At 51.2% G+C, this 25,223-nt stretch overlaps 2 long non-coding RNA genes across 5 annotated transcripts in view; one reads left to right on the plus strand and one right to left on the minus strand.

The window, feature by feature from the left end:
• Positions 1–7,208, minus strand: part of LOC144310288 (uncharacterized) — a 65,039-nt gene extending 57,831 nt beyond the window's left edge. Inside the window, exons 1-3 of one of the 2 annotated variants that reach the window (XR_013375986.1) lie at positions 7,009–7,206; positions 6,588–6,719; positions 1–3,393 (exon numbers count right to left, since the gene is read on the minus strand). This is a non-coding gene — a long non-coding RNA (uncharacterized LOC144310288). Of the gene's footprint in view, positions 3,394–6,587; positions 6,720–7,008 lie in introns of both variants that reach the window. The other variant, XR_013375985.1, reaches the window with a different exon arrangement.
• Positions 2,126–24,819, plus strand: LOC144310287 (uncharacterized). 3 transcript variants are annotated; one of them, XR_013375984.1, is made up of 5 exons: positions 2,126–2,895; positions 2,968–4,213; positions 17,562–17,593; positions 22,855–22,953; positions 23,505–24,819. It is a non-coding gene; the product is annotated as an uncharacterized LOC144310287 (long non-coding RNA). The 3 variants fall into 3 exon arrangements; XR_013375982.1 differs by lacking the exon at positions 17,562–17,593 and having other exon boundaries at positions 2,130–2,895; XR_013375981.1 differs by lacking the exons at positions 17,562–17,593; positions 22,855–22,953 and having other exon boundaries at positions 2,135–2,895.
• Positions 24,820–25,223: the final 404 nt, after the last annotated feature.

The raw sequence follows: 25,223 nt of genomic DNA on the forward strand, positions 1-25,223 counted from the left end.
CACTAATTCAAAGGGATATATGCACTCCTGTATTTATAGCAGCATTATCTATAATACCAAATTATGGAAGCAGCCTGAGTGTCCATCGACAGACGAATGCATAAAGAGGTGGTGCATATATATTCATGATAGAATATTCTTCAGTCATAAAAAAGAATGAGAGCTTGCCATCTGCAACAACATGGATGGAGCTGGAGTGTATTGTTCTGAGTGAAATAAGTCCATCACAGAAAGACAAATACCACACCATCTCACTCATATGTGGAATTTAAGAAACAAAACAAATGGACAAAGAAAAAAAGAAAGAAAGAAAAAAGCAGCCTTTTAACTGTAGAGAACACACTAGTGGTCACCAGTGGGGAGGTGGCTGGGGATGGAGAAAACAGGTGATGAGGATGAAGGAGAGCACGTGTCGTGAGGAGCGCCGGGTGATGCATGGAAGTGCTGAATCACTATGTACATCTGAAACAAGTATCACACCGCATGGTAACTATACTGGAATTAAAATTAAAACTTAAGTAAAAAAAAAAAAAGAGAGAGAGAGAGATACATTATAGAAAAGAATCACCCACAATCCTACCATGTTCAGGTTTCTTATGTTTGCAAAATTTCAGCATCATTTTCTTTACAGATGCCAGCACTGTAGGGGTGTCCGGGGTGGCTGAAAACAGTGTGCTTGTGTTGAGGTGATGTTTCAGGGGTACAAGGTTCTATTTGGTAGTTGGAGGAAGATGGTAGGAAGGAAACATGGGGATCAACTCATACAGTGGGGGGAATGGACCCAGAAATGAGGAGCAGCTTGTCCCCGGTCATGTAGCAGGTGCCTGGCACCAAACAGAACCGAGCCAAGCCCAGGTGTCCTGCGGCAGCGCTCCTCTGACTCCACCACGCCAGACCACCGTCGACCTTCCCGCTAGCCTTTGCAGTCACGGGGCAGCATCTTGTTTCTTAAGAAGGAGTTCCTGCTCTCCACACATTCAGGTGTTTTCCTTCCATAGTCTGATTTAAATGGCGATGCAATAATTGATACTCAGTACAAACCAGCTCTTTGCCCATCTCTGCTTCCCTTTTCTGGCCAGGGAAACTGGGATCCAGAGAGGGCAAGCTACTTGCCTGCGCAAGCCCAGCTCAGGAGGCAGACGTGGGGTTTGAACCTGGTCTGCCCGACGCCCAAGCCCCCTCCAGCCTTGCCGCCCAGCCTCTGCGGGTGGGAAGGCCCCCGGGCTGGAGCGGCGGGGGCTGTTTATTGTTCCTGTGGCTCTGTGCAAGTGTCAACACATTGTTTGAAGGGTGAGGGCTGGTGGACTTTGAAGACAGTAGAGCAAGAGGGCTCCCGCAGGGGGTTGTTGTCCAAACAGATGCAACAGAAACCAGAGGGCGGCCGGGGTGGCCAAGAGGCTGGTGGGTGGCCGGCGAGCCTGCTGGGCTCCTGTGCCGTCTTGTGATGACATGTCATGTGACCACCGAGGCCAGGCCTGGGGCCTCCACACCATCCCTCCCTGTGAGGGCTGGGGCCCGGGCCACTGTGCCCACCCTCCCTGAGGGCACTGAAGATATCTGTTGCCAGCCCCGCTTCCGTGGGCAGATGCAGAGGCCCACACTGGCTGCCCCCAAAGGCTCTGCTATCCCATGTTTGAGAACATGGTCCAATTCCCAGGTGGATTCCCGAAGCGAGCCTCTCGGCCTCGCTCACCTTGTGAGTGGAGAGGGGGCCTGGTTGTGGGGCTGAGGTCCTCGACTAACACCTAGTGTCTGCTAAGTGCTGGAGATGTGAGGTGCCCTCTTCCTGCCTTATTCTATGCCATCCCGAGCAACTCCATGAGGTGGGACCATCACTACTCCACTTGGCAGGTGAGCATTTGGAGGCTCAAGATGGTCAAGTTAATATGCCCAGGAGATGGACTAGAGCTCAACTCTGGGTGGTGTGACCCAAGCTTTATCCCTAAAATCACAGCACTGAGCTACATCCAAGCTCTTGCTGGCTTTGGCTCCTGACCTTGTGAACTTGCCACTGTCCATCCCTCTGGTCTTCGGAGGCTGACCTCTCTCTGCCTCCACAAAATGAAGGCAATGTGAGTCTGCCTCCTGGGTTGTCGGGCGGGAGGGGGGTGGTCAGATTGGCTTTTCCTGTAAGCTGCCGCAGCAGTGCAAGGCGCCTGGCATCCAGCATCGCCTCCCCGAGGCCGGCTGTGAGCTGTGTGATTATCACTGGGGACAGAGCAGCCTCTCCTGCGACTGTGGCCGCCTCTCCCTTCCCCGCTGCTCCCTTGTGGTGGAGGTGACGATAGTGAACGTGGGTGTCGCCGAAGAGAGGAGACGATCAGGATAAAGCTGCTGTTGCAAACAACACGTGTTTCCAGGACCCTCTGCACCAGCACGTCTGCACTGGAGCATCCACACTGCCCTGGGATGCCCTTCCTGGGCCCTGCCTGGAGTGTGGTTATGCCCGACGGTCAGCCGGCGCCCGGGGCACCAGTCCACATGCCACGCATGCCTGCTGTCCTCTGTGCTGCATTAGTGGGGACACTCGAAGGGCACACCGTGGGAGGAGAGAACGAAAGGAAGCTGCCTTCCCCTGGGCTCGCAGCAGCTTTCTGCCAGAGAAGACAAGGGAGAGGCTTCAGAAGTCACTTTTCCAAGTCGGGTTTGCTCGGGAGCACTCACACTCAAGCTGTGACCTAAGAACAGGAGGAATGAAGCGTGTGTTTTGCCGAGTTTCAGTTGGTGTCAGCCGGTTCCAGAGGGGCCCAAGAAGCCATGGTTTGCGTCTGTCCCCGTGGCCTCTGTCCGGATGACCGTTCCTGCCACCGCCCAGCTGGGCTCTTCTCATTAACCCGGTCACACCGCCAGCCCGATAAGCCAGAAGAGAGGGAGGGTGGAGCTGAACCCCTGCAAGTGGGTGCGGGGCAGGGGGTGGGGGGCCGCGTCTCTGGGCTTTGCTAATTGGGGTTCTCTTCTCTCGATTAGGTTCTGCTCTTTGTCTGAGCAGACAAGATAAGGAGGAAGCTGGGCTTTTCTAACAAGCCGGCCTGGCAAGGCCACGTGGTCATTTCCGAGCGTCCGGCATCTGCAGGAATCCTGTCGATTTGGCAGTGGAGTCACTGTCCTCAGAAAACAGGGGCGAGCTGTCGCTGTCGCTGGGGAGCAGGCGACGATCCTGAGCCCCTTTGAGATCCAGCTGCGGAGGCTGCCTGGGGCTGCCACAGAGAGATTTTCCTTCTGAGCAGCTGACCCCTTTGCTCATCAGAATTACAAAAGTTCTGGCGGCCAGTGACTCCCCAAAGCTGCGGCTGCTTTCCGACAAGGACAGCCATCAGCGCATGGGGGCCATGAGTGCTCGTATTGCATGCTTGGAGATTGTAGAAATCAACTCGAACAGCATCAAGTTGTGCCCTTTCACCAGAAGGATGTGAAAAAAACAAATAATGATTCATCAGCACTGGTTTTTTTTTTTAAATAGAAATAATACCCCCCCCCAAAAAAGCGCTACTCAGTGAATTTGTAAATTAAAGCGAGGAGATGCTTACTTAAAATTTTTAAAGGCCCCACATATCCGATAGTCCAAACCAAGAATGCTATGTGGCGCTGATACGGATTTCTTTTCTCCGATCCGAATATACAAAGTATTATATGTTATATTGACATTCCGCCTAAATCTTTCCCTTATAAGGTGTTTGACATAAATAGCTTTTATTATGTAATTCTGAAATAGAAGGAATACACACGTTTCTTAAAGGTCCCAGCTGTTATTGTTATCATTTGGGACATAAAATTGGAATCCCAACTTCCAATATCAAATTTTAGCACAAACCCTATAAAATCTATCTTGTCAGAATGTGCCAGAACCTCTAAGCCCTTCTCGGCTGAACGAATTGCAGCTGGTGCTTCAACCTTAAGGTAGAGAATCGACTTGGCGTGTGGGGTGTAGGCAGCAAACTGGCCCTGGTTTTCGCCCGGCTGCCGAGCCGGCTGGGGAAGGCGTGGGTTTAGATTAGCCGTGTCCTACGCCGCTTGACGGGGTGACACGGGTCTGCAGGGCCGAGCCCGGGGCCTGGAGATAGGACCCGCCAGCAGGAATGCAGGGAATGTTTTTCTTCGGACTCTATCGAGGCACACAGACCATGGGGATTCTGTCCGCGGTGACAGCCTTAACATTTGCCAGAGCCCTGGACGCCGCTGTAGAAATGGCATTGCCCACCCTGGAAGTGAGAAGGTAACGTTTATTTTTGTATTTTTTTCTCTCTCTCCCATATACAGACTGTAGAAAGACCACCAAGCGTGCGCCATTTTTTTTTTCCACCATGATGTACAATTCACATTTGTTAATCAAAAAAAGTGCCCGAGGTCATCCACCTAGACTTTTTTTTTTTTTTTTTTCCTTCTTCTTCTTAAACAGGAAACGGGTTTCAGATGTTTATATGTTAAAAAGTAAGGCTACTAATCTGTTTAGCCATTTACCAGATCCTGGCGAACTCCCTCTTACATTTTCATGTTCAGAGCCTATAGCATGACATTCATTTTATCCCTCTTGTTATTTAGGATAAAAAAAAAAAAAAAAAAAAGCCAACCCAAAATCTTTCAATAGTCACCTGCTTTCTTGGGACAGTTCCAGCAGGGGTTAAAAGAAATGAATTCGGTAGGTTAGTGAAATTGTACTCATGGTGGCGTTGGTGTTGTGTCGTGTGCTTGAAAATTCAACGTTCTCCGGGCCATTCTTGAAAATAGACCGTGGTCACATGCATTTTCAGACGTCTGTGGAGGCATCCTATTTAGATTCAGAATAGAGGTTTACGAATGCACACAGGAAGTCTACAGCGAAGGCAAAAGTCGTTCTTTTAAACGTCAGATCTTTTTCTTTGCGTCTACATGATATTTTCCATGGTGCTTCTCGATATGAGGCTGTGAACGGTAACAGAGAAAAACCATTTTTCCCCGGGAGTCCACGATCACTTGAAAGGACTCCAGCCTGATGTTTAGAAATAAAGGTTTTTGTTTTATTGCTGGAATTTTTTTTTCTTGCCCCGGGGCTGATAATTTAAAACGGTCGCACTGCTGGTGAAAATGCTGTCCCTGTTCAGTGTGGCGCATCAACGATCTTTTTCTATAGCGGGAAGTTTTCTGTATTTATAATCCGGGAGAGAGGAGCATACACCGGGGAGGTTTGAATGCTGTTTTTCAGTGAATTTGTAAGTATTCAAATCACTGGCTGAAAAGACTTTTTAAATGTAGGACTCGGAAGGAATTCTATCATTTGCGAAACCTCGGTCTGATGGCCCCTTCTCTTTACATGCTTGTGTTTGACCAAATGCTTTATGTTTGCAGATTGTGTGAACAGGCAAACGATGGTTTTTGGAGGCATTTTATCAACGAAAGAGAAATAGCTAAATTTAAATGAACTCTTAAAACCAGCCCAATATTCTCTGGATTGGTAAAAAAGGTATTTGCAAAAATTAAAACATAGGCAAAGAATCATTCTCAATTCCCCTACCAGCATCCTCACCTACCCTCACCTCGAGACATAGATATAGATATAATATTCTATGAGGCAAAAGTCCAGTTGTTTTCTTTTTCATCAGCGTTATCAGAAGTGGCTGGAGAAAAGATTAGTATAAGGGTAAAAATGGATATGTCATAAATGTCCAAGCTCCTTTAAATGGGGGTGGGATGGATATGATTAAACACAATTTAAAATACGTATTTTTTTGGGAAATGAAAAGATCATTTTGATTTCTTGGGGGCATGTTCTAATTCAATGTTTGGATGACACAAGGAGTTTGGAACTCCCGGCACAAACCTAGTGACAAATAGTGACAATGCCACCTGTGCTGAATGTGAGCAAGAATAACAGCAGGTGGTCCTATTATGGAAGAAACTTCTGTTGAGCGGGTCCATCCAAGTGCAAGCACCCCAGCAGAGGCTGGTCCACACAGAACAAATCCCCACCAACCCCAGGCTCCCTCATCCAGGATGCGTCCACAATACCGGAGGACCCCGAATCTCGCCCAAGAAAGGCACTGCTTCAGAGGCCCTTTGGAAAGCACCGGGGTGCTAAGAGAACAGAGAGGAAGCCTGACGTAGCATCTATGAAGAGTGAGCAGACAGGAGGAATTAGCGTGATGAGGGGCAGATTCGGTGCCGGTGAATTTCCTGCATGGGGCAGGACACGGGGCAGTGGGCTAGTGCTTCCCCAGCCCTCCCGTGTGAAAATCACAGGACACGAACCACTCTGGCCGGTCCTCTTTTTTTTTTTTTTTTAAACCATCTCTTCAGGTCCTGGACCGTTAGGAACAGAAAAAAATGCCTAAGTCTGCAAATCCGGGGCAATTGCCGTGTCAGCTCAGAGCCGAGATGTTTCCCAAATGAACACCTGGATGGTGTAAATCACCCCGGCGGTAAACACTTCAGGCCGGCGCAGGCTGCAGGCTGGCGGGGCGGCACCCTCCCACCTGGCTGGGGTCCATAAACCAGGCGCTGGCCCACAATCATAAATGCCCCTCTCACCGAGAAAGACCCCTCCCCGGCTGGGAGCAGAGCCCCTTTGTAGAGGCCACTCAGATAACGGGCTGCCCTCACCGCTGTCCGCTTACCCTGCTCTGGTATCCAGAGGCCAGCTGTCAGAGGTCTGTGTCGCTATGAATGGCTTCACGAGACCTAGGGAGGGGACCAGGGCCACCGGCTTCTAGGTGGCTGTTTTCAAAGGCAGTGTGCAAAGATAAAGCCTAAAAAGAAAATAAAAAGAAAGAAAGAAAAGGCTTCAGTTTTTAAACACTGATAGTAAAATCTTCACAATAGCAGTAGTAATAACCAAGAGATGTATATGGAGCGTCCCCAAAGTTAGTAGAGATCAACGTGTCATTCCCTCCTTTAAAACATGGTGAATTAAGGTATTAAATGACTCTTGCTCTCCATGCTGTCCTAGAATCTTCCACTCCTAATGCATGACCACGCGTTTGGTGTGAGCGATTTATAAAAATCCCTGGGTGGGGGAAAGCAGATGTCAGAAGATACCTCAAAAAGATCACCTCCCCGGGAATTTCTTTATATTCCAATGCTCTCCTTAAAAAAGAGAAATCTCTCCTTATAATTATCTGATTAGGAGAAGTCTTTTAAATGCCATGTTCTGCTTCCTACCAGACAGATGGGAGGACGAGCAATATAAACCTTATAAAAGCGGCCTTCAGTTCAGGCTTTTTATGGCTCTATTCCCTTCTACCCACAGCGCGGATTAGAGAAATGGAGGGAACCCGAGAGCAGTTATACCCTGCCTCCGGGATCAACCTCGTACCATAGAAAAATAACCCGGGGAAATCATTCTGCAGCCAGGAACGAAGCCGGGATCAAATGGTTGCTGATCAGAGCAAATATTTAAACTGGATAAGTCAAATCGAGCATTATTAAATAAAGCTTGTTTAATATGTCTCAAACGGAAAATGTCTTTTGAGGGGAGTTTAAACGCAGTGCTGGAAATCTGGCGGGATGCACGTCTTGAGGCTTAATTGGTGTGCGCGGGACCTGGGTTTGTACTCCTCCTTCACAAAGCATTTCTCCCCCGTGTTATAAAACGAAAGCAGAAAAGGTTTTAGGTAGCTATCGAGAGCTGTTAATGCAACATCATGAATATGAGACGAGTGACCCGTGTTTTCATGTTTATCAATCAGGCAAAGGGCAGCCTGGCCGCCTCCGTGACAAGGGTTACGGGCTACAAGCCGAGGACACCCGCGCGTGTGGGGTGCTATTTGCCCAGCACAGTGCAGCGGGGCAGCAGCTGACCCACGCTCTCACCAAACCTAAAACCACTCTCTAATGGGTTTTACAATATTTACATTTTCTATTTTATTTATAGGATGCCAGATGTCTACATTCAGATGTAAAAAAAAAAAATCATTTGGGGTAGAAGATCCCACCCCTTCCCCACATTTGCTGGCTTATTAGAGATGGGCGCGTTCCTGCTGCCGTGCGTCTGTGTGTGCACGCCAGCTCAGAGCAGGGCCTGGGGTCTCTGCAGAGGGTCGGGACGGGGGAGATGGCGCATCTGTTCCCATTGCCTGTGTGGCCACGGGGGGCGTCTTTATTTCTGGGCCACATTTTCTCCTTCTGTAAACAGGGAGGGGGCTGGCAATGTGCTGAGGCTTGTCCCAGCGCCGAGATCCTGTGCACGTCTCAACGACCACCCTCTTGCTCGTTACATTCTCCTGGCCCGCGGCAATGAGCGTCCGGGAATCAGCGAGCCGGTGAAGGCTCTCCCATGTCACAGTGTACCTGTGCGCTTGGGTGGGTGAGTGATCACACGTCTTTCTTCCCTCACCCTAAAAGTGATCTTTTATTTCACGGAATTGTCTTCCTTGCCAACTGACTTGACGCACAGACCAGACAGGGGACGCACGACCCTCAGCCCCTGTCTGATTTATCTGCAGGTATACATCCTCTCAGGCAATGCAGGACCTGCAGGTTTCCTTCGTAAAACCTAATCTCTCCCGGGGCCCTTGCTCGGGAAGTTTTATTCCTTTCTGCAACATAGACAGATGAGCAGTCTGCTTTTCAGCTCAGACACAAGCTGATTCTTTCCTGGGAAGCCACCCTGGGTGACAGTATGGGCAGGGAGCAAAAGCCCTGCTGAGACCACTGTGCAGTGTATGTACCAGCCCTGGGTGCGGTCTTTCATTCCTGGACAGGTGTCGTTGCTCTCTGCTTAGCAGGCACCACTGGCCCCTATGCATGCTGCCTGGAGGGATAGGGGCCTGGTGATTGCCATGGAGCCTCACAGCGGGATGGCGGGCAGCCCAAAAGCAACCTCCGTGCTGAGCTTTCTGGGCCCTTGTCAGGCTAGAGGGGATGGGACAGCTGGAAATGCATGGGCCAGGAGGTGCTCTGAGTGTGGCCTGAACTCTGGCTGGACAGGGGCCTGAGGACAGTATTGGGGCAATGCTGCTCTAGAAAAGCCTCACGTGTCAGTCTAGTTGGTCAGTGAGAGCGACTAGGAAGCCTGGTATTCCTTCCCAGCATGGCTGCAGCAGCCCTATACCTCTCAAGCATCAAAGCAGGAAGCCCGAAGGCCCGGAGAGGCAGGATCTAGAAGACACGGTGTGTGTCCTGCCTGGGGCACAGGGAAGAGAACTGAGTTAGGGGTGACAAATGGGCCGGGTGGGAGGGGACAAGAAAGGTTAAGGATGTGTCATGAGGAGAAGTGGGGGTTCACTAGCAGCCGAGCTGGAGCCCAGAGGAGAGGCTGGGGGACGGTCACAAAGGAGGGGCCAGATGGACCCTGAATCATCCTCCCTTTCACCATTTGGCCTCTCGGTCAGCTGGCTGGAGCTTGTGTCCTGCTGCCCTCACCCTAAACCTCCCATCCCCCACCTGGTGACTGGCCTTAGGTCACCTGGAAAACTTTGACAATGCAGATGCCTGGTGCCAGCCCGGAGACTGAGGAGGCGTCAGGCTGGGTGTGGGAGCTGGCACCAGCACTTTTTACCAGCTCCCAGGTAGTTCCGTGGACAGTCAAGGACAACAACCACTGCCCTGACCCTAAACTTCTGCGTGCAGACTCCTGTGAGCTCCCACTTGCCTAACTGCAGACAGCAGAGGTTTCACTGTTTGTAATTCATGCCCTGGAGATGCTCTGTGTGGGTGGGGGCTGGCCTTGGCCCAGGGGCTGCAGCACCCATAAGGATCCCTGGAGTTGTGCCCTCCAGGCTGTGCATTTGGTGAAGCAGAGACATGCTCAGCACAGGGGTCATTTCCCGAATGCCTGCTTCTGCTCTCTCCCCTCGTTGGGTGGGTCTGCAGGAAAGCCAAGGGTCCCACTCCCAGCCCAGGGCCGTCTGCCGTCCAAACTGGGAGAACGAGGAGATTCTAAGCCCAGGATGGGAGTTCCACAAAGCTGCCTCATGTTCACATGTGGCCTTTTCTCTTCCCTGGTAAATGTAGCAAGACAAAACAAAAACCACAACATTTTAAAATTTTCCAAAGAAAAAATGCAAATCTTGATGAACTGAGGCTACATGGCAGTCATTTATCCTCATTTATTCTGATGTTTCGTTGGCTTCTTTGCTTTCTCATAAAGCACAAGTCTCACAAAGGAGAGCTAACATATAGAGAGCATCTAGAAATCTAGGGGCCTTTTGCTCTGCCAACGACCCTATGGAGCAGGAGTTACTCTTGTGCCCACTTTGCAGATGGAGTGAGTGAGGTGTAGTCGACTTCCCTGTAGGATACAGATAGTAAGTGCCAGAGCTGGGGTGGGAACTGGGGTGGGGGCTCGGCTCCCCCGTCGGTTGGCAGTACCCTGAGGAGAGGCTGGCGCTAGGGGAGTCAGAGATGTCACTGTTTTCTCCCACAACTTCTTAGATGGTGTCAGAGCAGCGGCCCAGCCAGCTCTGCTGCTCTCTGTGGGGTGCCCTTGCTTCCGAGAGCCTTGCAAGGGGGGGGGGGGGCTCAGCTGGGGTGGTCCCGCTCATGTGCTGCCCACCCGGAGCCCCCCTCTCTCCACAGGCAGGAGCGCCCACGACTTCTCCTCCGTGTCTTCTCCCCTTGGGATGGTGACGAGCTGGGGTCTGTTTGTTCTCAGGGAAAAGAAGAACCCTTTCTGGAAATACCAAACCTCTCTTTGCAGAGACAAACCTCGGGCAGGCTTGGAAGCAAGGAGGAGCGCTGGCTGCAGCAGCAGGCCCTCTGGGCTCTGACCCAGCTCCAGCCTCACCACGAGACCTTGGTCCACCAAAAAATGGGCATCTCCAAATCTCAGCAATAGTCCTCGGAGGGTGAGGTGCGGGAGAGCTGCTGGGGGTGGGGTGGGGGTGGGGGTTCTGCAGAGCCAGGCCCCCTCCCCACTCCCCTCCCCCCTACCTGGCCAGATTCCTACAGCCTCTGGGCCCAGGGGCCGGCCCCCTCTCTGTGGGCCCAGGGCCTCCTGCTCGCCCTCTGAGCTCTGCTCCCCGCACAGGCTGTAAAATGGGTCTAGTCCTGCCTCTGAAGTGTGGCTGTGAGGATTGTGTAAGGCGTTGGCCCTTGCTCCTAAAAGGTCAGTCCAGAACCTTCCAGAACCTTCCACGGAGTCACAACAGTAAGAAACAAACAGCACAGGTGGGGCACTGTTCAGAAACATCTCCTCTTCCCATCAACTGAAGGAGGTAGGGACCATCTTGGATGCATATTTCAGAGGCTCATACGGAGGCACAGGGCGGTGGTCTGGAGGAAGGGCTGTCGGCCTCTGCAGTCTCTCCACTAACCTGATGGATAGCAGCTATTATTAGCATTAGGGAGAGGGTTGAAAATTTTTTCTTTTTCAAGAAACTTTTTATTTGGAGGTCCTGTAGACGCCTACCACACTTGTCAGGAATAATTTGGGAAGATCCCTCGTTTCCTTCGGTGGTGACATCCTGCATAGCTGCCGCATGATGTCACAACCAGGATATGACATCACATAACCCACCGCCTTGTGCAGGCCAAACGGCAGCAGGGTTCTGGGAGGGCTAGAGTCTGCATGGACCCCGTCTCCTTTGCCCACTACCCCTCTCCCTCCCTTCCTTTTACTCAGCATGACCTGACATTTGTGTATCTGATGTTTACACGTCCCTGGAGATGCAAGGTCCATGAGGTCAGAGGTTTGTCGACTGGGTTTGCTATTGTTTCCTCTGCGTCTAGAACAGGGCCTGTCATGTACAGCTTTGGTACATATTTTTCAACAGATGACTGAATAAATGGTGTTTTCTCTCAGAGCCAGGTAACTTTTCTGTGCTCGTTAAAAAAAAAAAAAAAATCTGTAAAATGGGCTGAATGCTCCCAACCTGCAGGGTGTGGTGAGGACCAGGCTGAGGAAGGCATGTTCAGTGTCAGGCCCTCAGCATCCAGAGGGGTCTCAGCTTCGGGTCCTTCCACATCCAGGGAAACTCCCCCTGCACCCCTAGCTGGTGTCGCTGACCATCCTTGAAGGTTCCTTGCCATCCCTGGGGTCTCTGGGGTTTGTCAGGCCCTGAAAAGGGCCTGTGTTCTTTCAACAGTTCGAGCATCGCTAATAAGAGGTTTGAGGTTTGCGGCCCTTGAAGGAGGCAGGCGTTCTGGAGGGTGGCATGTATCTTAAGTACCTGGTGAAGTCTGCTAATTCTGCTCCTTTGGAATAATAAACAGCTTAACACCCTCCATTGTTCTGGGCCCTGGGCCCCAGAGCCCTGCTGGGATTTGGGGGACAGTGGCCGGTTTTTTTTTTTTCTGCTCCATGGGGAGGCCCCTTGCTTAGCACCAGGTCTGCAACCCAGTCCTGACTGACCAAACTCACCAAATCTGAGGGCTCTGCAGGACCCACACCTGCCCCCTGGGATGGCGAAGCTCCACAGGGGATCTGAAGATGAACTTTGAGTTCACAATGGGCAGGGATTTGAAAACCAGCACGTTTCTTTCCATTGTAAAATAAGTATCTTATGTTATTATAAACCAAAACATTCATTATAGAGTTTATTAAGAAATGGAAACATTTAAGGAATAATTTATTGATCATAACCCTGCCATCTGGGGATTAGCAGCTTTATGCATTTTGTTATATTTTATCTCTCTCTCTTAACCTTTCTCTCTCTCTCTCTCTCTCTCTCTATATATATATATATATATATATATATATATATATATATATATAAAACCTAGTTAGAAGTATTATATAATTTTAGATCTTATTTTTTTCATCATTTTTAAAAAAGATTTTATTTAAGAGAGAGAGAGAGAGAGAGAGAGCGGGCAGGGAGGAGGGGCAGAGGGAGTGGAAGAAAGAAGCAGCTCCCAGCTGAGCAGGGAACCAGACGGAGGTGGGACTCGATCCCAGGATCCCAAGATCATGACCTAAGCCCAAGACAGATGCTTAACCACCCAGGTGCCCCTCTCATTGCCATTTCTTCATGAAGTATTTCCATTTCTTTAAATATTATTTGGGAAAATGTATATTTTAAACTAAAAAAAAAATGAATCCTGTAGTGGAAGGAAGTGTAGAGGAAGATGCTTCTGCCAGCAAACAGAAGCACCAGGACAGGACACAGCGCAGATGTGAAGCTGACGCCTCCCTGGAGCTCACTGTGCGTTGCACCAGCCTGTCCCCCACCCCGGACCGGCCTGTGAGCTGCTCCTGGAGATGCACCTTCACGCACGAGGATGTGGACGTGTCCTGTGGGCCCGCCTGTGTGTTTCCGCCAGTAAGTTCCCAGGGAATTACAGCTCCGAGGGTGTGGACACTTGTAAGCTCCTGTGTATACACTGACAGATCGCCGCGTGGAAAGGCTATAAATTCACTGACCGGTCCGTCAGCTGTGCACGCCAACGCCTGTCTCGTTACACCTTTGTCAACACTGGGCATTAACACCTTTCACTTTTTTTGTTTTGTTTCGTGTTGCTACTTTAAGGAGCAAGGATGTGGAATCTCCACTGTGGTTCTGAGATGCCCGCCTTAGCTTCTTTACGCCTTCATCCTGAACCCTCTGGTCTCCGAAGGGAGCTCTAAGCCCATTAGCTGGGACGTGCGGGAGAGCAACCTCGGGTTGTTATGGAAATGCAGCAGCTCTCTGTGAAAGCATCCAGCTCCCTCTGCAGAGCTCAGGGCTGGGGGGGTGGGGGGTGGGCTCTCTCTGGGCAGCTATCAATCTCAGCTGCCTGCAGGAAATTTGCTGGAGAGGCCTACCCAGACCGGAGCTGGAGGAAGGGGTGCAGAGACGTCTCGGGAGATTGCAGTCGGGGAGATGGCCTGCGAACTCCTCCCCTGTGGCTGAAGAAAGCTTGAGATAAGGAGCCTGCCTCTCTGAAAGAGCAAATGGTCTCAGCTGAGAACCTTCTGGAGCCTGGAGAATCAGCCTGCAGCTCCCGCAACGCCCTGCCCTGTGGTTGGGGGTGGGGGGGACTCTGGGCTGCAGCGGCCGCTGGCCTTCCGTGAGGCCTGTAGTGGCTTCCCCGCCTGCGCCCCAGCGCCTGACTGCGCTGCCTGTCATCGCGGAGTCCTCCTCCCTGATGACACTGGGCAGCGAGAAGAAGGCACAAGGGGTCTGCGCTGTAAAAACTGAAGACAACATAGGAGAGTCTGGAGGGCCCTCCTGCCGCACAGCACAGAGAAGGTCCGTAATCCCCGGCCCCGGTTGTCTGCTCCTCTGCTTGCGTGTGCCTGACGTTCTTTATGCGGCTGGGAAATCTGCAGGCGTCAAGTGGGCCAAACCCACAGCACTGAGCACATTCACGATGTCGCATGACCACCAACCTCTGTCTAGTTCCCAACATCTTTATCATCCCCAAAGAGACGCAGCCCCTCCACCCGCGGTCACTCCCCGTCCCCCTTAAGCCAGCCCGGCAAGCACCCGTCTGCTCTCTGGCTCCATGGTGTGTCTATTCCATATTTCACGTATGCAATCCCGTGTGCTTGCCTCTTCCCTCAGCATGGCCCTTCCCAGGGGCTTCACACTGTGTGCGTGCCAGCGCTCCCTGTCACACTGAGTGACGTCCCACCTTGTGGATGGGCCACATTAAGTCCCTTCGGGCACCTGGTGTTGGACACTGGGGCCGTTTGCAGCTTTGGCTGTTCTGAATAGTGTGGCTGGGGGACATTTGCGTGCAAGATTCTGCTTAAGTGCCTGTTTTCAACGTTTTGGGTATAAGCCCAGAAGTGGGATTGCTGGATCTCACGGTGCCTGTAGGTTTAACCTCCGGAGGAGCTGCCTGCTGGGTTTCCCACAGCAGGTGGGTGTCCCCACCGCTCTAGCTCAGGCTGACTCACAGCACCTTCCAGGGACACTGTCCTGCCTTCCTTATGTACATAACAATCCCAGTGTGGGGCTGTGGTCACTGGCGGGGCCTCCCGCATAGTCACCCAGCCCGTGGTCTGTTTGAGACCCTTGATGAAAAGTGGCCCCTCTTCAAGTTCTGATGCCACCATTCCCTGGCTACCTCTACGCCTCTCTGGCCTCAGTTTCTTTTTTTAGAAAATGGCACATCTGGCTCTGATTGAGGGGCTGCTCCAAGCCCACTGCTGGCTGCACAGTGGCACCCCATAAACACAGCTGTGAGGCCCACCCGGAAGGCATGCGGGGTGCTGTCAGAGGCCACCGCAGGACCCCCAAATCTGTGTTGGTTTCACCAACTCACTATGTTGCTATAAATAATGCAAACTGGACTGTTAGAATCACATCTAGTGAAGACTGACATGTGCTTCTAATCCATAAAGAAATTCCTGAAGCAGGTGGATTCGAACCAGGCTGGTTCTGGTGTCCTTGTGGTAGAAGGGATGGTGTGTCCGGGGCAGGCCCCGCTCCCAACTGGTGACCATCAGGGGGAACTGGATGGACCACCTCTGTGGCCTGCCGGGCTCTGTGTACAGCCCTCAAGGACTAAATAAACGCAGTGATTTACAGAGAAAAGGCCTTTTGGGGCCGCCTCTGACACTGAGGTCTGAGGACTTAGGTGACAAAGCCAGCATCCGTCTTCCCCTGTGACATGTTCCTGTCAACAGTCACCCTAATGGAAAGAGGACCCAGCAGGACAGTGGGCAGCCTCCCCTCCACTCCACAGAACCTGTTCTTCTTGGATAGTGAAGGGGAGGGAAGAGTTGCAGGGCAGGAGGAGACAGTGGGAGAGCAGGGCTGCAGGGCAGGGGAGGCAGGGAGGGAGCAAGGTTGTAGGGTGGGGGAGACAGGGGCAGGGGAGGGTGTCGGGGTGGGGGAAGGCAAGGCTGCAGGGCAGGATTACAGGGCAGGGGGAGGACAGGGCTGCAGGGCAGGATTACAGGGCAGGGGGAGGACAGGGCTGCAGGGCAGAGAAGGCCCTGCTTTCTTTCCCCAGTTATCTGGGCTCCCTCAGGCTTCCAGAATCAGAAGCAGAGTCCCCTGGAAGTCTAGACTCCCGCAGAGAGCGAGGCTGAGCAAGGCACAAAGGCTCTCAGGCCCAGATCTGGAAGGCTGGGAGCCCCGGACCAGCCTTCCAGGCAGGGGTGCTCCCGAGGAGGATAGGGACATGCCCTGACCTTGGATAGAGATCTGGTTCTAGAGCCTGCTCTTTTCAGCAGTCTCCCATCTCTTCAAGGGGTACATTTTTATCTGCCAAACAAAGATGAGCAATTTTCACCTGATGGGGTGGTGAGATCACAGGAAGCCAATAAACGCTCGTTGACAGGCATAAATAATTTTGCGGGTGTGAGAAAGGGGGATGTTTTGGCCAGTGTTGCCCAATATAAATATAACTCAAACCACACATGTAATTTAAAATTTTCTAGCAACCACATTAAAAAAAAAAAAGATACAAAAAGAAATAGGTGGAAATGCCTTTAAAATATTTTAACCCAATATATCCAAAATAGTACCCCAAATTAATGTTAAAAATTGAGATATTTAAAATTCCTTTATACCAATTTTTCAAAATATGACAGCACATCTCAGTTCTGACCAGCCACACTGCCAGTGCCCAGTAGCCACGTGCAGCTAGGGGCTACCGTACCGGGTGGCATAGGTCTACACCCTCCTTCTTCCCGGCCAAGCGGAGCCATATCCCATACCCCCATTATGTCTGCCGTATGGCCAGTTGGTCTTAATGGGGCTGCTGCTCCTTATCGGACTCCATGCACTGGTTTCCTGGGGTGGGAAGGGATGCAAAGGCAGGGATCAGGGTGGTTGTTGCTATTTCCATAGCTTTAAGATTCTATACATTTGGGGAGGGGATTAATTTAAAAATCTATTTATATATAAATAAGATGTATGACAAGTTTCAGCAAGAAGGATGATTACAGTAGTGTCACTGCAATAGGGTGTCTATGAAATCAGCCAAGTGGTCTCGGAACTGGGCCACATTGAGGTCACTGGTGACCTTGACAAGGTGGGGGTCAGTGATGTGGTGAGGGGGAAGCCAGATTGGAGTGGATTAGAGGACAAGGCGATTCCATTGCTGTGTCTTAAGTAAGAAAATCTGGATGGACGCTCACCAACATGTTAACTGGTTATCTCTGGCTGGTGGGGTATGGTGGGGTCTTTGTCTCCTTTTTGTATATCTGCATGTTCTAATTTTCCCACAACAAATATATGTTAGTTGAGGAATTACAACTTTTCAAAAATGAAAGCGATATACTGGAATTGTAATAATTAACCTCAGCTTTCAGGGTGGGTAAATGGAAAGGATGTCGAGGCATCCCTGACTCGTAGTCGGGGTGAGAAGGGGCTCTGATTTCTCCGAGATTCCACAACGCCGACTGTCTGAAATCCCCACAGGACCCTCAGACTCACCTCCACTTATGAGGTCCTCCCTGGGTGTCCTGTCTCCACTAGACTACAAGCAATTTCAGGGAAGGAGAATAATTTTGCTGAGCATCTACTAAATGCCTAGCACTGTTCGTCTTTATTTTATAGATGAAAACAATAAAGCTCAGAGGCAGTGGGACAGCCAGGAGCCCAGGAGCACTCAGCCTCTGGTTGACGCAGTAGGTGAATAATGAGGACAGTGAACCCACGTGGGGCTTGGTTGGTGTTAGGCTCTTTCACAAGCATGGAAGTAACTCAGTGTGTGCAATCATCCCACTCTCCCAACAGCCATAAAGAGTAAAGCACTCTTCTTGTCTCCAGGTTACAGATGAGGAAGCTAAGCATAGCAAGAGGTAAGTAATTGCCTGGGTTCACGCTCCTGGTGAACAACGGTGCCTGGGTTTTGAAGCCAGACAGTCCATCTCTAGATCACATGCCCCTTCTTCTTCACTACCTAGACCATGGCTCCTTCCTCTACCCCACATAGACCATGGTTCCTTCCTCTACACCATGTGGACCATGGCTCCTTCCTCCACCCCCATGGAGACCATGAACTCCTTCTTTTACATCATGTGGACTGGCTCCTTCCTTAACACCATGTAGATCACAGGCTCTTTCCTCCACCCCATGTAGACCATGGGCTCCTTCGTTTATCCCACATGGACCACAGCTCCTTCTTCTGCCCTACATAGACCATGGCTCCTTCCTCTACCCCATGGAGACCATGGTTTCTATCCTTTATATTGCAGAGATCAGGGGCTCCCTCCTCTACTCTGCATAGACCATGGGATCCCTCCTCTATACCATGTAGACCATGGCTCCTTCCTCTACATCATATTTCTTGCTCCTTGCAGGGTATACTCCACCCATATCTTTGACTTTTCTGTGCCTCCCTGTGCGTCCCAGCATGGTGGGCACCCAGTGTTGGACTGCCCTTCCACCCACTCACTGACTCACTGCAGGTAGACCAGGTGTGTGCCTTCAGTGCTGTGCTTTGGGCTCTGAACAAAATCAGATGAGTCTTAGGATCAGGATTAGAGAAACTATAAGAGGAGAAGTATGAACAGCAATGAAAATAAATGTGTGTGTGTGAGTGTAAGCTGTGGGAGTGTATTTTCATTGGGTTGAGAGTCACAGAAGGGGCTGTTTAATTTAGGCAAAGACTCAAGCTGGTCCTTGCTGTTAGCAAGAAAACCAAATGAGGAGCCAGGAAAGGACTCTAGGAATGCTGCACACCTCAGACCCTTGCTTCCCTCCCCTAATTCTCACACCCAGGTGTCATGCGTTCACAAGCACCTGCGGGACACCTACCTGTGCCTCAGTGCTGGCCCAGGTGCCTGGTTAGGGTAGCCAACACTGACAGCACTCCCCCCAGGAGCCAGTAGGAGCCAGTGGTGTCAGAGAGCTTCAGCACAGTTAGCCGGTTACCGTCTGGAGGTACAGGAGCCGAGCTCCACCCCAGCATGCGGAGTGGCGAGAACGCCGTGTCGCCACTCCAGCTCCGCTGACCCCGTGCTGGGCAGAAGCGGGCCCTCGTGCAAGGGGACAGGTGCCCTTTGAGGAAGAGGCCTGAGAGTCCACCTGAACTCTGATTTCAGTGGCCAGGGTGGGGTCCGGGAGTCCGGGCTTGCTTTCCGATCACCTCCGGTGATTCTCAGGAGCAGCCTGGGCTGAGAAGCTCTGCCCTGACCCTCCGCCACACAAACTGGGTCCCTGTTTGACAGGCCCAGCCAGGTTTCACCCCCAGTTGTCACCATCCTGAAAATCCTAATTGTTGAGGGAGGGGCCCCTGGTTTCCCTTTAGCCCTCCCCCCCTCACTCCCAGCTTATGCAGCTGGCCCACCTGCAGGAGATCTTCCTCCCACAGACCCAGGCTGCTGACTTGGTCAGTACCTGAAGGCGGCATGGGCTTTCTGGATGTTGTAAAACACAGATGGCTGCTTTAGCCACCCAACTTATATAACACGAGGCAATCCATCCCACAAGTACACACAGAGCACTCAATACCCAGCACAGGGAGTGATGGCGAGGGTGGGACTTCACCCGGGGCCTGATCCGAGCCACCAGAGTTTGCTCTCAGAGGGCAGATGGCTGTGCACCTCGTGGACGCCTCCCCTCGCCTCTCCCCAGCCCGGGCGGTCCCTCTTCCACCTCTGCTCTGCCAGGCTCCCCATTCCCTGTAACCACACATGGCCCCCAAAGTATGTCCACATTCTCATCCCTGCAACCTGTGGATGGGACTTTATCTGGATAAAGGGTTTTTGCAGATATATTAGGTTAAGAATCTGCAAAGGAGAGCATCCTGAATCCGAGACTGGTACTTTAAACCAGAAAGGAAGACGAAGAGGGCCATAAGCCAAGGGACGCCCAGGGTCCCCAGGAGCTGGAAGAGGCAGGAAGGATCCTCCTCTTCAGCCTTTGGAGGTTGTGATACCTTGGTGTTGGGCTTCTGGCCTCCAGAATGGAGAGAGAATACATTTCTGTTGTTCTAATCACTGGTTTGTAGCAATTTAGGGCAGCCCTAGGAAACTAATGCACCATCCAACTTCCTCTCTGCTTTGTTTTGTGCAAGTCTCTCCATGGGCTTTCCCCCACTGGCTGTCAGGAGGGCAAGCCTTTGTGCATGTATGATGCTCACAGCTGTGGCGCCAGCGCCCCAAACAGGGACAACGCGAGCCTCTGGGAGCCAGGGAGGGAGAAGCACTGCTCTGGTCCTCAGGGTAGTTGGTCTGAAGAACAGCGGGAGCCAGCACTGCCCCAGACCCCAGTGGGGAGTCAGCCCCTGGGGTGTATGGAAGCCAAATCCACTCCAGTCCCCACCCGGGGAATTTCAAGAGCCTGTCCTATGGTTTATGAAGCTCTGGGGAATGCAGAGAGGGGTCCTCGTCCCTCTTCCCATGCTCCTCATCATTGCCATGAGTCCTTTGTCCCCCTGGCCCCGATGCATGCAACCAGTCTCAGCTGCAGACAGCCAGGTGACTCCCAGGAGGGGCCACTCCTCTGAGTCACACCTGGAGAGCTTTGCCCCAATGGGCGAGCTACCCAAGCCCTAGCCTTCCCAGCTGCCCACCGTGCTCCCTCTTACTGATGCCCTGAGATGTGATGGGCAAGTTGATGCTGTCGCCAGTCTCTTTGTCTTAAGATAGACCATCCTGATGGACGGTTTCTGTGAGGATTACCTTCTGTGCGCCCCTCCAGATTCACTCCTGCCTTCTCTGCCCTCTCGCCGGCCCTGGTGGCTGACCTTCATGGACTCTGTTGTCCTGCCCCGGCCTCTGCTCCTGATTGGAGCTGGCAGTGGGAGGAGGGAGGCCAGGTGTTGTCCACTCCCTCCCCACTGGGCCACCTGATTGACTGTGGCCCCTACCTAAGGTCACAGCTCCTGTTGGGATCTTCTCCAAGTAGACCCCCTACCTGGAAGTCACCTCTCTTCCCTTGTCCCTGCAGTTGCCCACTGCTGCCTGCCATCCCTCGTCTAGGTCCACAAACCTTGTGCACACCTTGCAAACACCTTTGCAAACACTTGCAAAATTATTATTAATTAATAATTTTAATTAAAATTATTAAATTTTAATTTAATAAATTAAACCCCCTTTCATTTAAAACCCAGTTTGAGTGGCGGTTTATTTCCAACCCAGCAGGACCCTGACTGACCCTGTGTCCCTAACCAGGCAATTACTGATTACCCACAGCCCAGCACCTAACGCTTAATGGGAGGCAGGGCTCCATATCCACCCTACTTCTCAGGGGAGGGGCTCCCCACCAGAACACGTGTCCCAGGAGGCAGGGGCTTTGTCCCGCTTCACTAGAATTCGTATTGAGATCATTGTAGAGTCACACGTAGCTGTAGGAAATGGTTCAGGGAAATCCCCCAGTGGTAACATGTGCAAAACTCTAGTATGGCGTTGCAAGCAGGGTATTCAGGCCCATGCAACCCACTCTTTACTCCCATCTCTGATTCACCTGTGGTCGTGTGCGTGTGTGCGTACCTTTGTCATGCACGTAGAGTCACCTGCCACCACCACCGGCGTGGTGCAGAACACTTCCATCACCACAAGGACGTTGTTAATCTGATTTCTCTGGAGGTTTTGATTTTAACCTGATTTCTTCAAAAGTCTTTTTAAAAAATCTTATTTTCTCACTACTTTGTTCCCAGTGCCCAGAACCATGGCTGGCATATGGCAGAAACTCAAAACATCTTTACTGGGTGAACGTTCAGTGCGTTTCGCCCTCACGACACCCCCTATGTGCGGAAGAGGGGGCCTCAGAGACAGCCCCGTGTGCCCAGGCTCCTGGCTCTTGGGGCCGCAGTGGGGCTCCTTCGGCTCTCCCTGCTGCACCCCGAGGGGCGGAGCTGCTGGCATCCGAGTGCAGGGGGTCCCGTGCGCTGTTCAGCATCAGCGTCTCCCCTCCAGCTGCGGCAGCCGAGCACATGCTCCTAGACTTGGTCCACTGTTGGTCCTCCCACAGCTGTGCTGGGCAGCCGTCCTCCGAGCTCGTCCAAGGCTGATAAAAGTGCTGGGCAGGACGCAGTGGAGCCTGGAGCCTGGCCGGCCTGATAACTGGCTTCACTTTGATGTTTTTCAAGTTCAGAACGGACCCAGGCCCCTTGGCCAGCCTTGCACGCTTGTTTATTTTCGTCGCCGTGTAGGCTTTTGTGATTTCCCCTTCCCAAGTGGGACAGCTATCATTATTCCTGTCATTACCCTATTGGAAATGTTGCTAAACGCGCTCTCCTGCTCCATCCGACCCCTCCTTCCAAACGCCCGAGGAAGACCACCCACAACGGCAGACCTTCCCTCCATTTAATTTTAGTCTCAGGATGTAAGTTTGCAATTTCATCACAATTAAAAAAAAAAAAAAAAAAAAAAAAAAACCAAAACCAAAAATGAGCCTGGCTTTCCTATCCCAGACCCGTGGACCATCCCTTCCTGACAGGCAGGGCTCAGGAGCCGCCCAAGAGTCCCCAAGAACCGCGAGCTTTCAGGGTGGGGGTGGGGGGCAGGGAGCAGTTTCACAAGAAAACACACAGTACTGTCCTAAGTTACGTTCCAAGTGTGTGAGATCAGAAAGAGACCGCTAAGCTGTGTTCTCCTCATAAATACCAGCGAATTACTCAGAGGGCACCGGGCATGCAGGGCACTGGAGAAGCATACCACTTCCTCTCCGAGGGCACAGATGCACACTGGATCGGAATGTTCTAGATGTTGAGGACACACCTGCAGACTCTCACAATACTTGAAAGCCCCTTGCAATGTTTCCCTGCTTGATGCCTTCCTGAACATAACGTTCGTGTTTTCTTGCTTTTTCATGTTTAATTTTCTTGCCTTCTCTCCTTCCTTACTTTGTCTTTATAAGTCCATGTCTGAAGCACACACATAGATGCGTGTGCCACACACACACACACACACGTGTGCTCAAGCACATGCTCCCTGCATGTTTCCCTTCCTCTGCTCCCAGAGTATTTCCTTTTTCAGCCTTTTGGAAAATGTTGCAACAGGGTTTGACCAGAATGAGATTCAAGTGGGTGATGTGGCCCAGGGATCCCGGCGGCTCTCATAATCCATGTTTCTTTTCTTCTTCATGTTCCCTGTCTTTTTTTTTTTTTTTAAAGTGGGCTGTGGAGCCCAACATGGGGCTTGAACTCACCACCCTGAGACTAGGACCTGAGCCAAGACCAAGAGTCGGATGCTTAACAGACGGAGCCACCCAGGTGCTCCCCTCACATCGCCTTTTACAGTTTGTTTCTTCCTTCAGAGCAGTAAAAGAAGTGTTTTCTCAGTGAATGTTATTTTCCCACCTACCAGTTCCATGAGAACCCTGGGAGAGAGGAATAAGTCTGTGTGCCAACCAATAGCTTAAGTCCACAATTTGGGAGAGAAACATTTTAGTCAAAGGAAAGGCAGTAGAAACGAGTTTCAACCTATCTATAAAATGATGTTCTACTCTTCATTGAAGGAAAAAAAAAATTCTAACTACAATTAGATTGTTCTCCCAACATCTCGGGGCTGTTAGGTGTGACCACACATGTGGTGCACAGCACAACCTGGGAGGTGCTGTTGGCATGGGCGCAGCGCTGGGTGGTGGACGGGAGGGGCAGTGCGTGTGTGCAGAGTGGGGGTCGGGGGCTCTCACATGTCGCTGGCTGCAGTGGCATTCAGGACAAGCCCCTTGGAAAGACATATAGTGGTCACTACCAAAATGATGCATGCAGTTTTTCTGGGATCCTGCAATTTCACTCTTTTTTTTTTTTTTTTTTTTAAGTGCGAGAGAGCACATGGATGCAGTGGAGAAGGTGGAGAGGGAGAATTTCAAGCAGGCTCCACACTGAGCATGGAGCCCAACGTGGGACTCAGTCTCATGACCCTGAGATCATGAACAGAGCCGAAATCAAGCATTGGACACTTAACTGATGGAGGCACCCAGGCATCCCTCTGGTTCCACTCTCGAGGGTTTGTCCCACCTTAAGAGCTCATAGGCTTTTTCAGAAGCCTGTGCAGTTTGGTTCACCCTCTGCAGCACTGTCCGCAGTAGTAGAAGCCTGGACACAGCCTAGATGCTGGTTCACAGGCTGGAGTGGAGAGGGGAGGCAAGCCGATAAACCAAGGCCCATCCCAAAATGGAAAGTGGTGTAGTCTTCAGAACAAAGAGGCGGATTCGCAAAGACAGCAGTCACTGGGACACGTCACTCAGTGGGAGCCCCTGGGTGCAAAAAAGTCTGCATGCCGACTGCTCCCCATGATGAGCCAGCTGACATCGGGCTCACGTTCAGCCTCCTTTTCCTCCTCACTTTGTCCATCTGTACAGTGGGGATGATGACAGCACCCACCCTGCAGGGCCATGGAAGAGATGTCATGAACCTGTATGTATCAAACACCAACATAGGATGGTGCTTACATGAAGCAAAGGCTGTACGATACTAGTTATTATTACTGTATCATTGCCATCATTGGAAAGAGAGCACATATATGCTGAGGTAGGCTTTGAAAGCTCCTGGAAGGGTGCCCAGAACCATAGGTGCCAGGGATTGCTCTGCCAGGGAAACCGAGAGACTGAGGAGAGGGTGAGGTAGAGGAATATCTATTGTTAACTTGTGTCTTTTGAATTTCTATCAAGAATTTTTCTTCCCTATTTTTTCAATCTTTTTAATGAAAATTTGTAAGTATGAAGAAAAGTTGAAGAATTGTACAGTGAACATCCGTGTACCTACCGTCTTAGCTCTGCAGTTAGTATGTTGCTGTACTTGGTTTACCATCCATCCATCCATCCACCCACCCATCCATCCCCTATCTACCATCCATCCATCCACCCACCCATCCATCCCCTATCCACCATCCATCTATCCATCCACCCATCTATCTACCCATCCGTCCATCCATCCATCCATCCATCCATCCACTCATCCATCCCCCATCCATCCATCTTTCATCAAACCCTCTTATTTTTTGATGCATTTCAAAGCAAACTGCAGCTAGTAGTGTACCCCCTGCCCCAGATTCTTTTGCACAGCTAACAATTAGCCAGAGTTCAGTAGCTGTCTATGAGGGTTTTTTTTTATGCCAAATGTACATAAAGTCACATGCAGAGATCTGAAGTGTTCTGTTTGATCATTTTGTCAATTCATTGTTTATATAAAAAATACATTATCTACAAATAAAATGTGGCTTCCCGGGAGAGAGAGACAGAGACAGAGAAAAATTGAAACAAAGCAAAAGAGCACTTTGAACCCACAGAGAGGGGGGAAAACCCATCATGAAGTCAATGTGATAGCTTATCTAGGGGAAAGGGATTTACAAGCGATAATGCTTGTTACAGATGGGTCTCGGTTGTGGACTGTTTCTATTTCCTGAAAGCACATAGGACCTCATAGCTAGACCTTTGGGCAGGAAGCATCATCGTCAGGAGTGTGGGCGTCAGCCTGCTGGGGCTCCAATCTCAGTCCCTCTGCTGGCTAGCCCGGTCATCTTGGGGAAGGCACTCAGC

Source organism: Canis aureus, chromosome 3 (assembly GCF_053574225.1).
Source record: "Canis aureus isolate CA01 chromosome 3, VMU_Caureus_v.1.0, whole genome shotgun sequence".
In the NCBI taxonomy this organism is placed as follows: Eukaryota; Metazoa; Chordata; class Mammalia; order Carnivora; family Canidae; genus Canis; species Canis aureus.